This window comes from Delphinus delphis, chromosome 9 (assembly GCF_949987515.2).
Source record: "Delphinus delphis chromosome 9, mDelDel1.2, whole genome shotgun sequence".
NCBI classification, from domain to species: domain Eukaryota; kingdom Metazoa; phylum Chordata; class Mammalia; order Artiodactyla; family Delphinidae; genus Delphinus; species Delphinus delphis.
The window spans coordinates 86,022,415-86,036,408 of NC_082691.1; the positions used below are offsets into that span (position 1 = coordinate 86,022,415).

The following is a 13,994-nucleotide window of genomic DNA, read 5'->3' on the forward strand; positions in this document are numbered from 1 at the left end:
GTCTCAGCACCATTTATTGAAAAAACTACTCTTTCCCTATTGAATTGTCTTGGGTCCCTTGTCAAAAAATCAACTGACCATATACATGAGGGTTTACTTCTGGACACTCAATTCTATTCCAGTGGTCTAAACATGTATCCTTATGCCTTAGACCTTGATTATTGTAGTTTCATTGTAGATTATGAAATCAGGAAATGAGCATCTTCCAAATTTGTTCTTCCTCTTCAAAAGTGTTTTGGTTATTCTGGGTTACATTTCCATATAAAATGTAGCATCAGCTTGTCAATTTATGCAAAAAAGAAAGATAGAAAGAGCGATAGGATCTGGATAGGATTGCCTTGAATTTCATTTTCTGAACTTTCATTGCTAGTGTATAGAAATACAACTGATTTTTGTATATTGCTCTTATATCCTGCCACATTTCTGAACTCGTTTTATCTTATTTTCTTAATCACGATGCTTTACTGCTTACTCTGTGTGTTAGATAGTATAGAAAATACAAAAATGAACAAGATATGGTTCCTGTTCTGAAGAAGCTTATAGCCTAATTCAAGAAATAAGACATAAAACTACTGAGTGAATAATAGCCTGTTTCAGCAACGTACAGGAAAGTACAGAATTACCAAGTGAACACTACAAATAATTAGAGCTCTAGCAAAGTTCAGGGAGTAGAGAGACAATTAAAAGTTGGAGAGGTCCGGAAAAAACAGAGTAGAAAGGATCTGAAGGCTCACTGATAATGAGCCATTCCCATAAACAAACTTTTAATTTCAGTAACCCTAAAAATCTCAAGGGATCCTTCTGCTATGGATGACCCTCTGAGTTACCAGTGGAACATATATGCACTATCCAGATTTAATAAATTATAACAACTTGCCATATTTGCTTAAATTAAACTATAAATACAGTAAGTCCCCTACATACGAACCTTCAAGTTGCGAACTTTCAAAGACGCGATCACGCATTCACATGTCCGATCACGTAAGTTAGTTCACATGTCTGGCGTACATTGTCATGTGTGTCCATCCTCTACAAGTGGTTGTGCTTCTGTGTACTTTACTGTACAGTATTGTATAGTGTACAGTAGTACAATATCTTTATTTCAAGCCCAGGATGTCCGGGAGCAAGCGTAAAAGCAGCAGTGATGTAGCTCGTACTGCTAAGAAGCATCAGAAATTGGAGGCCCAGAGAAAGGATGAAGAGAGACAAGAGGAAGAAGAAGTAACTGAAGAACTGAAGAGATTCATGGCGCAGGAAATGGCAAGGGTCTTTATTTGAGGAGACAATGTTAATTTTTGAGGCACAGGACTGGAATGTAGAACGGGACAAGAAGGTTGAAGCAGCCGTTCAGAATGCAATCCAGTGCTACCATGTCATCTATGATGAGAAAAAAAGAGCTACGACCCAGACATCACTGGATTGTTTTTTCAAGAGAGTAGAAAGAATTGAATCCAGCAAGGAACCAGAACCTGTGCCATCAACATCAGGAGTGAGTGAAATTGCAGCTTGCCCTCCGTCTCCTATTGCTGACGATCCTTCAGCTCTGCCATCTCCCCCCTCCTCTCCCTCCTCCAGTCAGTAAGTCTCCTTGCCTGTTCACTCGATGCCAGCCCGTGTGCCAGCTGTTGTACTATACTACTGTACTTTTCAAGGTACTGTACTATAAGGTTAAAAATGTTTTCTATATTTTTTGTGGTTTTTTAATGCATTATTTGTGTGAAAAGTATTATAAACCTATGACAGTACAGTACTATATAGCCGATTGTATTAGTTGAGTACCTAGGCTAACTTTGTTGGGTTTACAAACAAATTGGACTTACAAACACGCTCTTGAAACGGAACTCGTTCATATGTAGGGGACTGTTGGTAAAACATTTTAGTTACAAAAAAAAGCCCTTCCATCCCATCTTTCCTCAGAGATAACCAATCTCTTGAAGATGGTGGAAATCCTTCCCACATATGCTTTTATATTTTTACTAGACAATATGTTTTGGATGTTTGAACATGTATACAAATAGTGTACGTATTTTTCTGAAACTTTTTTTTTCAACATCATGTTTTTAAGATTTATCCATGTGACACTTGTAGAGCTAGTCCATTCTATAATATAGTAATAGTATACTATATAGTACTGCAATAGACCAATAGCATAAATATTCTAGAATCTATTCTATGGATGGATATTTGATATGTCTAGTTCTTTGCTATTTCAAATCATGATGTAATTAATATCCTGGTGTATGCTTCCTTGGGCACATGTTTGAGAGTTCTGCTGGGGAATATATCTAGAACAGAAATTGTTAGGGAATAGAATGTGCACATTCTCAACTTTACTAGATTGCTCTCTACTCTCCGCAGTAGCTGAACTACTTTTTACTCCCATCAATGATATGTGAGAATTTCTCTCATCCTATATTCTAACCAACACTGTCAAGTTTTTAAAAAAATATACATATCTGGGTCCTATTTTCATAGATCCTGTTAGGGTAGCTCTGGAGTGTGGTTTGAAACAGGCCACAGGTGATACTGAAACACAAATGAATGGGGATTATGAATGAATTCATATCATTGAGATCATCAGCTCGTATGTATGTATACACAATCTAATACATTGGTATGTGAGTTGGTATGGTGAAAGTGCCCTAGCACTTTGTTGGTAACATCTATGTTGGCTGCATTTAGATCCTTGAAGATAGGTAGAGAAGTACCAACCGCCTAACATACCTTGCAGATGCGTTTTGAATCAAACAGGGGTATGTGATTGACCAGTCCACTGGCTGGTACTTAATCTAAAGTCCCACCTTTGCCAGCTGGGCTGATGGGGGACAATGCTGGCTTTCTGGGAGCTGTCATGCCTCTTCCTAGGTGCATGGCTGGGTGCCAGTAGTTGGGACTTGCCTGCGTGCCATTGCTTAGGGCAGGGTGCGTGTCAGCGACGTCTGCCAGCCCGCTGGGTGGTGTCACTGTATGGAGCACTTGTGGCTTTTTCAAAGCCCTGAGGAATCTGAGAAGCAAGTGAGGGAATGCTGCATGAAAACAAAAGGCAGTGGAAAGAGTGACCAGCCAGCAGGCTCCAGCAGGCTAGAACGCTCTGTTCTTGTTATTACTGCTTCATGAAAATGCTGCCAGCTTCCTGGCAAGGTCTGGAAGGTGAAGGGCTTCTTGAGGAAACAAGGACAAGTGATGTGTACTTCTGGTTGCCCAGCTTCCTAATTTTCCAGTGGAAGCTGCAGGGTGAGGATGAGGTCTCAGAGGCCCAGCAGGGCTGGGCTGGGAGAGAAGTTGGGCCATGCCCCAGACAGAGCTGTTCCTCAAGGAGCCATCTGAAGGTCAGCCTAGGGGAGGACAGAGGGCTTCAGCCATAATCCCCATTCAAGGGGGCTTTGCCATAAAGAAGTGCTTCCTGGTTTGGGGCAGTAAGACCAGGGAGTGCTCTCATTCCTCACCTGCTTTCCTCAGAGCTATTCATGCCCTGGTATCACACACTCTCACAGCATGGCCTGCCTCAATTTTCAGAAATGAGGGAGAAGCTCAGGTAAAGGTAAGAGTTTTCATTAACTCATTATTGGATGGCTACTTGGACTCATCATTATTGGGCCTGTCAGAAGTCAACCTCTGCTTTCCCTCCTGATAATCTCCTGTCAGTGACATATAAAATATCTAGCTGTGGGACTTCCCTGGTGGTGGCAGTGGTTAAGAACCCACCTGGTCTGGAAAGATCCCACATGCCGTGGAACAACTAAGCCCGTGCACCACAACTACTGAGCCTGTACTCTAGAGCCTATGAGCCACAACTACTGAGCCCATGTGCTGCAACTACTGAAGCCCACGCACCTAGAGCCCGTGCTCTGCAACAAGAGAAGCCACTGCAATGAGAAGCCTGCGCACCGCGCACCACAACCAACAGTAGCCCCCGCTCATGGCAACTAGAGAGAAAAGCTGGCGCACAACAACGAAGACCCGACGAAGCCAAAAATTAAATAAATTAAATTATTACAAAAAATATCTAGGTACAAAATAGGGGAGTACTCGGCATTCTCTTCCTCTCTTAAAAAGTAGCTATGAGGATAATGAATAAAAATAGGTCTTTGTGGATACAATAGGACTGAACTGAGGGTGTGGTTTGCTTGGCAACAGCTCAAGCAAAGTTACTTCTTCTGGTCCCCAAATGCTCTTGACTTTGCTCTGCCTGATAAAGTCCTAAAAGACCAGCTTGAATGTGATGTTTTTTGGTGAAACCTTCTATCAATAGAGTTAATCATTCCCTTCCTTCTGGTCCCATAGCATCAAGTTTTTATAAAAAGCATTAATCATGTTGTGTGACAACTACTAACTTGGAATTACGTCTTATTCTATGTGCTTGTGTGTGTGTGTGTGTCTCCCCAGCATTTATGGACTGTACTTTAACATAATAGTCCTTTTTTTTTTTGGCCGCGTTGTGTCTTCGCTGTTGCACACGGGCTTTCTCTTGTTGCGGAGCACGGGCTCTAGGTGCGCAGGCTTCAGTAGTTGTGGCACGCGGGCTCTAGAGCGCAGGCTCAGTAATTGTGGCGCACAGGCTTTGTTGCTCCGCGGCATGTGGGATCTTCCCGGACTGGGCCTCGAACCCGTGTCCCTTAACACTGCATCACCAGGGAAGCCCCAAACATAATAGTCCTTCGATAAATATTTACTGGAGGAATCAAAGTTCCTGAGAAAACACCAATACTGAGCTTTTATATCTTCTTAATTATCCCCTGCCTTTTCCTCCTTGGGGTGAAACTCCAAGCCTTTTTAGCTCCACATGGAACAGAGGACACACTAAAACCAAACTTTTTTTTTTTTTAAAGGAATTGCTCCAGCAGGAATGGGTGTTTCAGATATATCATTCTGTTACAGGTACAGAAATTGTTTCCAGGGAACACTGCCATTATTATCTCTGAAAGGCAAGTCAGTGGACATTGTTATTTTCCATTTACAGATGGACAAATGGAGGCTTTCTTGCTCATTTACCAATTACAGAATGTGCACTCTGTTCAAAGTACTGTGCTAGGATTTTCATGGGATACAAAGATGTGTAAGACAAGTTTCGTGTTCTAAAGGAGAATGTTATAATCTGGTTAGGAGGAAAAGATATTTGTATGCAAAAGTAACTATAACTTGGGATCATTTTATTTGAACTATATGAGTGGTCCAAAAAGAAGTACCATAGGGAATACAGAAGGTAGGCAAAAGAATTTTCAGCCAAGGTGATCAGGGATATCATTGTGGTCAACATGGCACTTGAGATGAATAGATTTTGTGCTGGTTATTCTCCATTTGGCTCCTGTATTTGTTTCCTGTGACTGCTGTAACAAATTACGAAACTGGGTGGCTTAAAACAACAAAATTTTATTTTCTCAAAGTTCTGGAGGCCAGAAGTCTGAAATCAAGGTTTTGGCAGGGCCAGGATCCCTCCGAAGGCGCTAGGGGTGAAATCTGTTCCTTGTCTCTTCCAGCTTCTGATGGCTCCAGGCTTCCCTGGCTTGTGGCCACTTCACTCCAATCCTGATTCTATGGACACACTGCTTTCTCCTCTTCTCTCTCAGAACTCCCCTGCTTCTCTTTTATTAGGATATATGTGATTGCATTTAGGGCCCACCCACATAAACTAGGATATGCTCCTCCACTCAAGATGCTGAACTTAATCACATCTTTTGCCGTATAATATAATTTTCTCAGGTTCCAGGCAGTAGCCTGTGGACATTTTTTTTTTTTTTTGAGGTGCCACTAGGTAGTCCGCGACAGCCTCCTATCCTCCTCTGCCCTGCTCTGTGCCCCGTGAGGCTGTTATCCACAGATGACTCACCTGGGCCCACTGCCCTCTGGCTTACTGTTGGGTTTGGCCAATGGGAGGTATCAGCAAGTATCAGAGGGCAGGAGAAAAAAAAGTTTGGGGGTATTTCTTCTTAGTTTTCTGCTTTAGCGCCGGGTTCTGGCAGTAGCTATGCCCTTTCACAGCTCGAGCTCCTTCGGGACTCCCATAACACCATTTCCGTGCTTTGTCTCTTCAGCCCTGGCTTCCATTCTTGCTAGTCCTTGGGTGCCTCGATACTTTTAAGTTCCAGAAACCCTGCCTACATCCTTGTAAATAGTGTCTTCATCAAATTATGTTCAAAATCCCAGCTGAGTGTGCCTTCAGTTTCCAGCCACAATCTTGACTGATACAGACACTGAGAGGCAAAAATTTAATTTCCAGAACAGAGATAGACTCAGGTTGCCTCTAAGTTTAAGTAATGACCAGTGGGGACTGGAAGGTGATTCAGCACACAATATAGCCATAGCAGCTGGGTTATCTTGCGGGCTCTTGGCAGTAAGTATCTGTTGCTTTGTACTCTAATTATCTGCTGTTATTGTGACTCTGCTTCTGTTGCCCTTCCTACTAAGTATTTTCTGTTCTTTTCTCTATCTCACAGCTTCTATTGCTTCATGGTTTCTGCTATGTGATGTCAGCTTTCTTCCCTCTGTGGATCTTTTAGTTTTCTCCCCATTGCTAACTCCTGACTATCTTTTTGTATTTCATATTCAACCCCTCCAAAGGGCCTGACTGGTTTGGCTGCTCACCATCAAGTACAGGCAGTTAGGCAGAGCTTCCTTTGACAAGTCATCATACGAGCATAAATTTATTGCCCTAGGGTAGGTGCCTGCTCCTGGACTAAATGGTTTTGTTTGGAATGGCAGAATAAGTTGATACATAATTTGGTGTCCTGTCAATTAGAAATTCCTGGGAAGTGCTTATGGGTGTGGCAAGCATTCTGATACTTCCCAGAGGGTTTATCAAAACCCACAAGTACTTCTGTTGTCCAGTTCAATTGCAGAGGCATGGCGGTCTCAGAAAAGCAAAACACATGTTTGGGAAAAGCAAGCAGCCCAGAATAGCTGGTGGTATAATTCGAATAGAGAAACACTAACATTGGTATTAAAGCTGGAAATGTAGGTCACGACAGTTTGTGGAGGGCCTTGAGTGAAGATTTGTTTTAGAAGGAACTTTAGACATTATTTTATGGGCAGTGAGAAGTTACTGAAGGTTTCTGAACGTGGAAAAGCAAGATAAAATCAGCTTTTAGGGCTATTTAACTGATGGCAGTGGTATTCAGATTGGATCAGAAGTAGGAAAATGCGGAAACAGAAAGACAAATTAGGAAGGTGTTATAATAGTCTAAGAGAGGATAATGGGGACCCAATCCAGGGCAAGACTAGAAAGGAAGGGAAAGCTAGTTGTGAGAACCTCAGAGCATAAGTGGATTTAGGATTGAGGCTAGTTTTGAGCTACTGGTTTAGAATCTTTTTACCACCAAGGATCCTTTTAATTATTTTTTATTTTCTTCCAAATAAATGACACCTTTTTGGAGGAATACATGAATTCTATCAGGCATACTAATAAGACTGACAATATTATTACCAGCTATTATCTTTTGGAATACATTTTTGGAAGCTTGGCTCTGAGCCAAGGGAATGTAGGCAGTGGTGGTTCCATTGAGAGAAATTGGGTCTGAATATCTTAGCCGAGTGGTCCCCAACCTTTTTGGCACCAGGGACCGGTTTCATGGAAGACAGCTTTTCCACGGAAGGGGGTGGTGGTGATGGTGGTTCAGGCGATAATGAGAGTGATGGGGGGCGGCAGATGAAGCTTCCCTCACTCACCTGCCTGCCGCTCACCTCCTGCTGTGTGGCCCGGGGTGGGAGGGGTGGGGTTAGGGACCCCTGTCTTAGCCTATGTTTTCTAGAAAAATAGAACTCAAACCAAGAATTAAGGCTAATATTTTATTTAGGAGATGTAATCCCAGGGCAGTAAGAGTGAGAGAAATAGGGAAGAGAGACCGAGAAAGAGGTGAAGCAACGCAAGGTGATGTTTGAACAGCCTACAGAGACAGTAGGTACACCTGCATGTGCACGCAGAATATCTCCAGACATGCTGCATGGTGAAAACATGCTCAGGTAAGTTCTTGGGAAGGAGAAAGGAAAAGTAATCTACCTTCATGGTTCTCTCCCATCTCCTATTTCCCACTGATCAAAATCTATCACACCAGTAGTTTCTTTCCTCATACTTCTACATTATGTCATCATATGTTCCCATTGTTAGTTTCTTAGCAAGCCACAGCCAAGGCTCTATGGTATGGCCTTTAGTCCTAGTTGGGGAGTAGAGAGAGAAGCCAGAAATTCATGGAGTGTGGCTGATGAGACTAGCTGCTCAGTGGCAATCAGGGGGAAGGCCAGGCTGGGAAAGTGGTAGATAACCTCCAGCCCCAGGTAGCAGGACTACATGTGCCCAAACAAAGCAAGTCAGCTGCAGTAGTGGCTGAGACAGAACCACCTCCAGGAAGACAGTGTTCTGAGGGTTACAGAAGGAATAACCATAGAGAATTATACTCCTACACGGCATAGAATAAATGAGTATGAACATGGGCTTTGGAGACAGGCAGAGCTGAGCTTAAGTCACAGCTGTATATGATTTTAGGCAATTTACTTAATCTCTTTAAGCCTTAGCTTCTTTACTCACAACATGGGGATGATGATACTATATAGCTCGTGTTTGTAAAGCATTTGGCATGATGCTAGGCATACAGTAAACGCTAAATACATTATGGCAATTACCATCATTAATATCATTCTTGGATGACTGTGTAATCTTCCCAATGCTTTCTCTTCTCCAGGCTGACTCTGCCATGTGCTGCTCCTAAATCTATCTTGAGCAGGTTGGGTGGCTCAAGCCTGCGTCCTTTAGTTACTCTCAGGGGCAGTTGCCTCTAGAGTACTCCACACTTGAGGTCATGAAACCCCAGAGAAGGTGGGTGGCCCCCTACAGGGTGCTGACCCATTAAGTCCCAAGAAGTCAGCACCACTAACCCATCACCTTTGGTATGTAGATAGGACATATCTTAAATAACCATTTGCTCCTATGAATTTTTTCCCCTTCAAAATAGAAAAACAAAGCTTTTTGGTCAAAATTTTGCCTTGGTGTCCCAAGAAAGCACAGCCAAATACATAAGTATTGCTAGATCCATACAATAAAGAGGTTCCTGTAAGACTTTAAAAACAGGAGAGATCACTCTTACACAAATGATATTTGATGGGATATCATCTCTAAATTATACATATCAAAATTTCTTTCTTCCCATAAATTGAAATCCTTTTGACTTTACATAGGCATATTAAATGCCCAGAGTAACACATACCTAAAGTATGTAACTACTTTGGAAATTCCTGGAACAATGACAAAAACAGACATGTCACTCTTTTGTTCAAAATCTGTATCACTCAGAATAAAAATTCAAATCCTCAATGGCCTTTAATGACCTTGGGGATCTAGTCTCCAGTTATTGGACCTCACCTCTTAGGAACTAGGAGGCAGGATAGCATACTTGGGTACTCAAGAGTACCAAAAGTCTCTAGAGACCGACTACCTGAGCTCCAGTTCAAACTCTATCATTTGCTAGTTATGTGATTTGGAGGCAGTTATTTAACCCTCCTGTGCCTCAGTTTCCTCATCTGGAAAAGAGAAAAAACAGTACCCACATAGTTGTTGAGGATTAGTTAATTTTTTTTTTTTTTTGCGGTACGCGGGCCTCTCACTGTTGTGGCCTCTCCCGTTGCGGGGCACAGGCTCCGGACGCGCAGGCTCAGCGGCCACGGCTCATGGGCCCAGCCGCTCCGCGGCATGTGGGATCTTCCCGGAACCGGGGCACGAACCCGTGTCCCCTGCATTGGCAGGCGGACTCTCAACCACTGCGCCACCAGGGAAGCCCCAGTTAATATTTTTAAGTGCTTAACATAGTGCTACGAGTAAGGGCTATCTAAGTGTTAGCTGCATAAAATACTTCCTTTCATTCACTGCACTCTGGCCGCACTGGCCTCCTTACCGTGCCTCCAGCAGGCCAAGCGCACTCCTGCTCAGGACCTTTGCGTTTGTTGTTCTCCCAGATGGCCACATGCCCAATTTCCTCACCTCCTTCAAGTCTTCGCTCAGCTCTCACCTTTTAAATGATGACAACCCTACTTAACATAGCAATCCCCTCCTGTACACCCCTGCTTTATTTTTCTCATTAGCACTTACCTACTTTTAATACTCTGTACAATTTTCAAATTTATTTGTTTTTCACCTATCTCCCCCAAATTGAAGGTAAACAAGGGCAGAAATATTTATTTTATTCTTTGATGTATCCCAAATGCCTAGACCATTGCATGGGCCATAGCAGATGCTCAATACTATTTGTGGAATGAATGAATGCACTGTTTTCAAAAAGAAAGTTGAGCCTACATAGTTTGAAAATTGATTTGTAAATGATACTGATTTGTAAATAAGATTCCTATGCAAATGCAAAAGATCTCCCCCAAAGTTGTTCTCTTAAGTTGAATAGATATGATCTGCTTCCCACAATATTATTTAAGAAATTGTTTTTTTTTTCCCCAAAGATATTTAAAGGTAAACTTTAGCTGGAACTTAGGTAAAGCTATCTAATAAGTAATGAGCATATTCTGAATTAATAAAATTGATCAACTCCTCATTAATTGCTAGTGGACTCTGTGGCACAGTCATTTATCCAACATGACCTAGAAGTCATGGCCCATCATCAGGATATGGAAAGAAGAGAACTAATAAACACCTGCTCTAGGTTAGATGAGCTGCTGGGTCAAATCTGTGAGTAAAGTATCATCAACCCCATAGTATAGATAAACAAACCAAGGCCTACAGAGGCCCCAGATCACATACCTAATAGGTGATAGAGCCAGCATTCAAACTATGAGCTTGCAAAATCCATGCTCTTTCTAGTATCTCACTTTGAACCTCAGATTTCTCATTTGTAATATGTAGTAACATTACTAAGGCACAGTTATTATGACAATGAAAATAACACATGTAAAGCAAGGCGCTCAATAAATGACAGCTTTTAAAAATGGCTATACTTTGGGAATGATGATGAGAATTTTCCCATGGAGAACAATCACATAGCCTCTCCACGGAGAAAAATATGGGCCCCAATTTATTTGGACATCAGAAGTAGGTCCTATGGGATAGATTAGTGGGAGTAGCCACATTTTAAAAAAGAAGAATTTAAATTTTAATACAAGTTTAAATACTTATTGTACTTTTATTTGTTAAGAGTTGACTTTATGGGCTCTAATTAGCCAAATTTGAGACAATTCGATCACCAAAATATTGTTTGTATGGTTGTATAAAAATGATGGTTGTAAAAAAAGTCACACATTGAAAGTGATTTAAAAAGTGGGAGGGAGGAAAGAAGAGATAGGAGAGAAAAAGGAAAACAAAACCTTCATTACAGAAAAATGTCAGCTAATAAACGTTGAATAAATAATGAGGCTTAAGAGAAACACTGTTGTACAATCCTCAGTGTAATAACTGATTCAATCAAGGACTATCAGTGGATGATAAAACCTTTTGGTGAAGGGTTGATGGGTGTCATTGGTTGAATTATGTTTCTCAAAAAATGGAGCCTCCCCCGCAGGCTCCCAGAATGTGATCTTATTTGGAAATAGGTTCATTGCAGATGTAATTAGTTAAGATGAGGTCATACTGCAGAAGGGTGGGATCCTAATCCAATATGACTGGTGTCCTTGTAAGAAGACAGTCATGTGAAGATACAGATACATATGGAGAATGCTATGTGACGATGGAGGCTGAATTGAAGTGCTGCAGCTACAAGCCAAGGAATGTCTGGGCTAACAGAAACTGGAAGAGGCAAGGAAGAATTCTCCCCTACGGTTTCAGAGGGAGCCTACCAACACATTGTTTTCATACTTCTAGTCTCCAGACTGTGAGAATAAATTCCTGTTGGTTTAAGCTAGCCAATTTGTGGGTACTGTGTTACAGCAGCCCTAGGAAACTAATACAATGGCAAGCAGGATAGACACAGTGCACCAAAGTATCACCTTGCATATATGAAAAATAGAGCTGTCCAAAGGAGAACTCTGTCAGTTACCACTTAATCGAGTATCAAACTTAACATCACTACCAGTGGGACAACCTGACGTATACACCCCCTGATATCATGCAATTAGAGGTACACAATATCAATTTGATAGTGCAACAGGCACATCCCTTGCAATGTGACTTTCCAGCAACTCCCATGAAGAGGTCGAGTTTCTTTCTCTACCACTTGAGTCTAGGCTGGCTTTGTTACCTTCTTTGGCCAACATAATGCCATTGAAGTGATAGAGTGCCAGTTCTAAGCCTCAAAAGAACTTGCACACTTCCACTGTCTTTCAGACTCTTGCCTCTTCCGTGAGAACAGGCCAGTGCTAGCCTGCTAAGTGTGACAGATGAATGGGGCTAGGCCCAGTCACCCCAGCTAAGGTCATCTTAGACCAGCAGCCCCCAGTCAATCTGTCAAATGCCTGCAGATCCATGAATGAGTGTAACCAAAATCAGCTGAACCCAGCCTAGCCCAGATCAGCTGAAATACCTATGCCACTGAGTTTGGGGGAGGGTTGCTATGCAGTAATAACCAACTGTTAAAATGATCTATGTTATATCCTTGCTAAATATGTTTAAATGGAAAACTAATCATGAGGAAAGAATCAGAAAAACCTAGAGTGTGGAACATTCTACGTTACAGCTGGTCTGAATACTACAAGTCAGTATCATGAAAAACAACAACGAAAAAGTGAGGAGACTTCTAGATAGATTAGAACAAGGGTTTTCAATCTCAGCACTAACTGACATTTTGGAATAAATACTTCTTTGTTGTGGGGGGTTGTCCTGTGTATTTTAGGATGTTTAGTAGCATCCCTGGCCTCTGTCCACTTGATGCCGGTGGCACTCATAGTTATGACAATCGAAAGTATCTCCAGGCATTGCTAAATGTCCACCTTGGGGCACTGGACTTGAGAGACAGAATCAAATGCAATGTATGGACCTTGTTAAGATCTTGGATCAAACAAAAAAAGATGTTTATAAAAGACATTTTGGATGATTATAAGAATTTGAATGTGGAATTAAATATATTGAATCATTAATTTTCCCAGATCTAAAAATAGTATTGCAGTTATGTAGGAGGATGCCTTTATCCTTAGGAGATGTACGCTTAATCTGAGTGAAACTTCATAAAGTATTCAACTTACTTTCAAATTCTTCAATGGATAAAAATGTATTTTTATAGAAAGAGATAAAGCAAAGGTGACAAAATGTTAACAATTTGTGAATCTAGTTGGAGTATAGGGGCATTTATTGTATCATTCTTTTAAACTTTGTAGGTTTGAAATTTTTCTAAATAAAACGTTGGGGGTGAAAAGTGTTAGTCTCACCTCCACTGCCTGACTCTTTACTGACTTAATATGATACAAAGAGCAGGCTTGTTCTAAATGAACCTGGGTGCTCATTCTGTGTTGCCTGGACAATAAGTTAGCTCAAACCAGGGTATGAGGGGTTGAAGCTGAGGAAGGGGCTTCTCCTAGCCTGAGGAACTGTACACAAGCTCAGCTTCTCATGGGACCACTGGCTTCCTTTCTCTTGTGTAACATCCCATGGGACCAAAAGTCTAGGTGGTAGGCAGCTTGTGTGTGTTTCCCAGACAACTTTGGTAAAGAGCTGGCACCAAAATCCAGGCTGCCTGGTGCCAAGACAGTCTGGTTATTCCTTTCACTGTTAAGGCTACTCTCAAACTTGCTGTATACTAGAAGGAGACCAAAAGAGGGGCAGAATTCCCTTCTCTAGAAAACCATTCTGTAAGGCCAACAGGTCAGCCAGGGACACTAAGAGGAAGGGGTCTCTCAGCCCTCCCTTCTCTTAAAGACCTTGACTTTGTAAGTTTTTCCAAAGTAAAATCTAAATTTTTGAACCTGTACCTATGATGTAGTGAAATTCAAATCATGCCCTGCTGCATTAAAGTTTAGGCAACTGTAAAGAGACCAATCTTGTAAGAGAGCTAAAATTTAAAACATAGACAAAACTCAGAAACCAAAAAGGAAAATGCTGATAAATGCTTTAGTGTAAAACACTTAAAATTTTTTAATGGTAA

General features: G+C 41.7%; 1 protein-coding gene across 3 annotated transcripts in view; it reads left to right on the forward strand.

Annotated features, from left to right (window-relative positions):
* MKLN1 (muskelin 1) overlaps window positions 1–13,994 on the forward strand; it is a 355,934-nt gene that overhangs the window by 139,707 nt on the left and 202,233 nt on the right. The window lies entirely within an intron of this gene.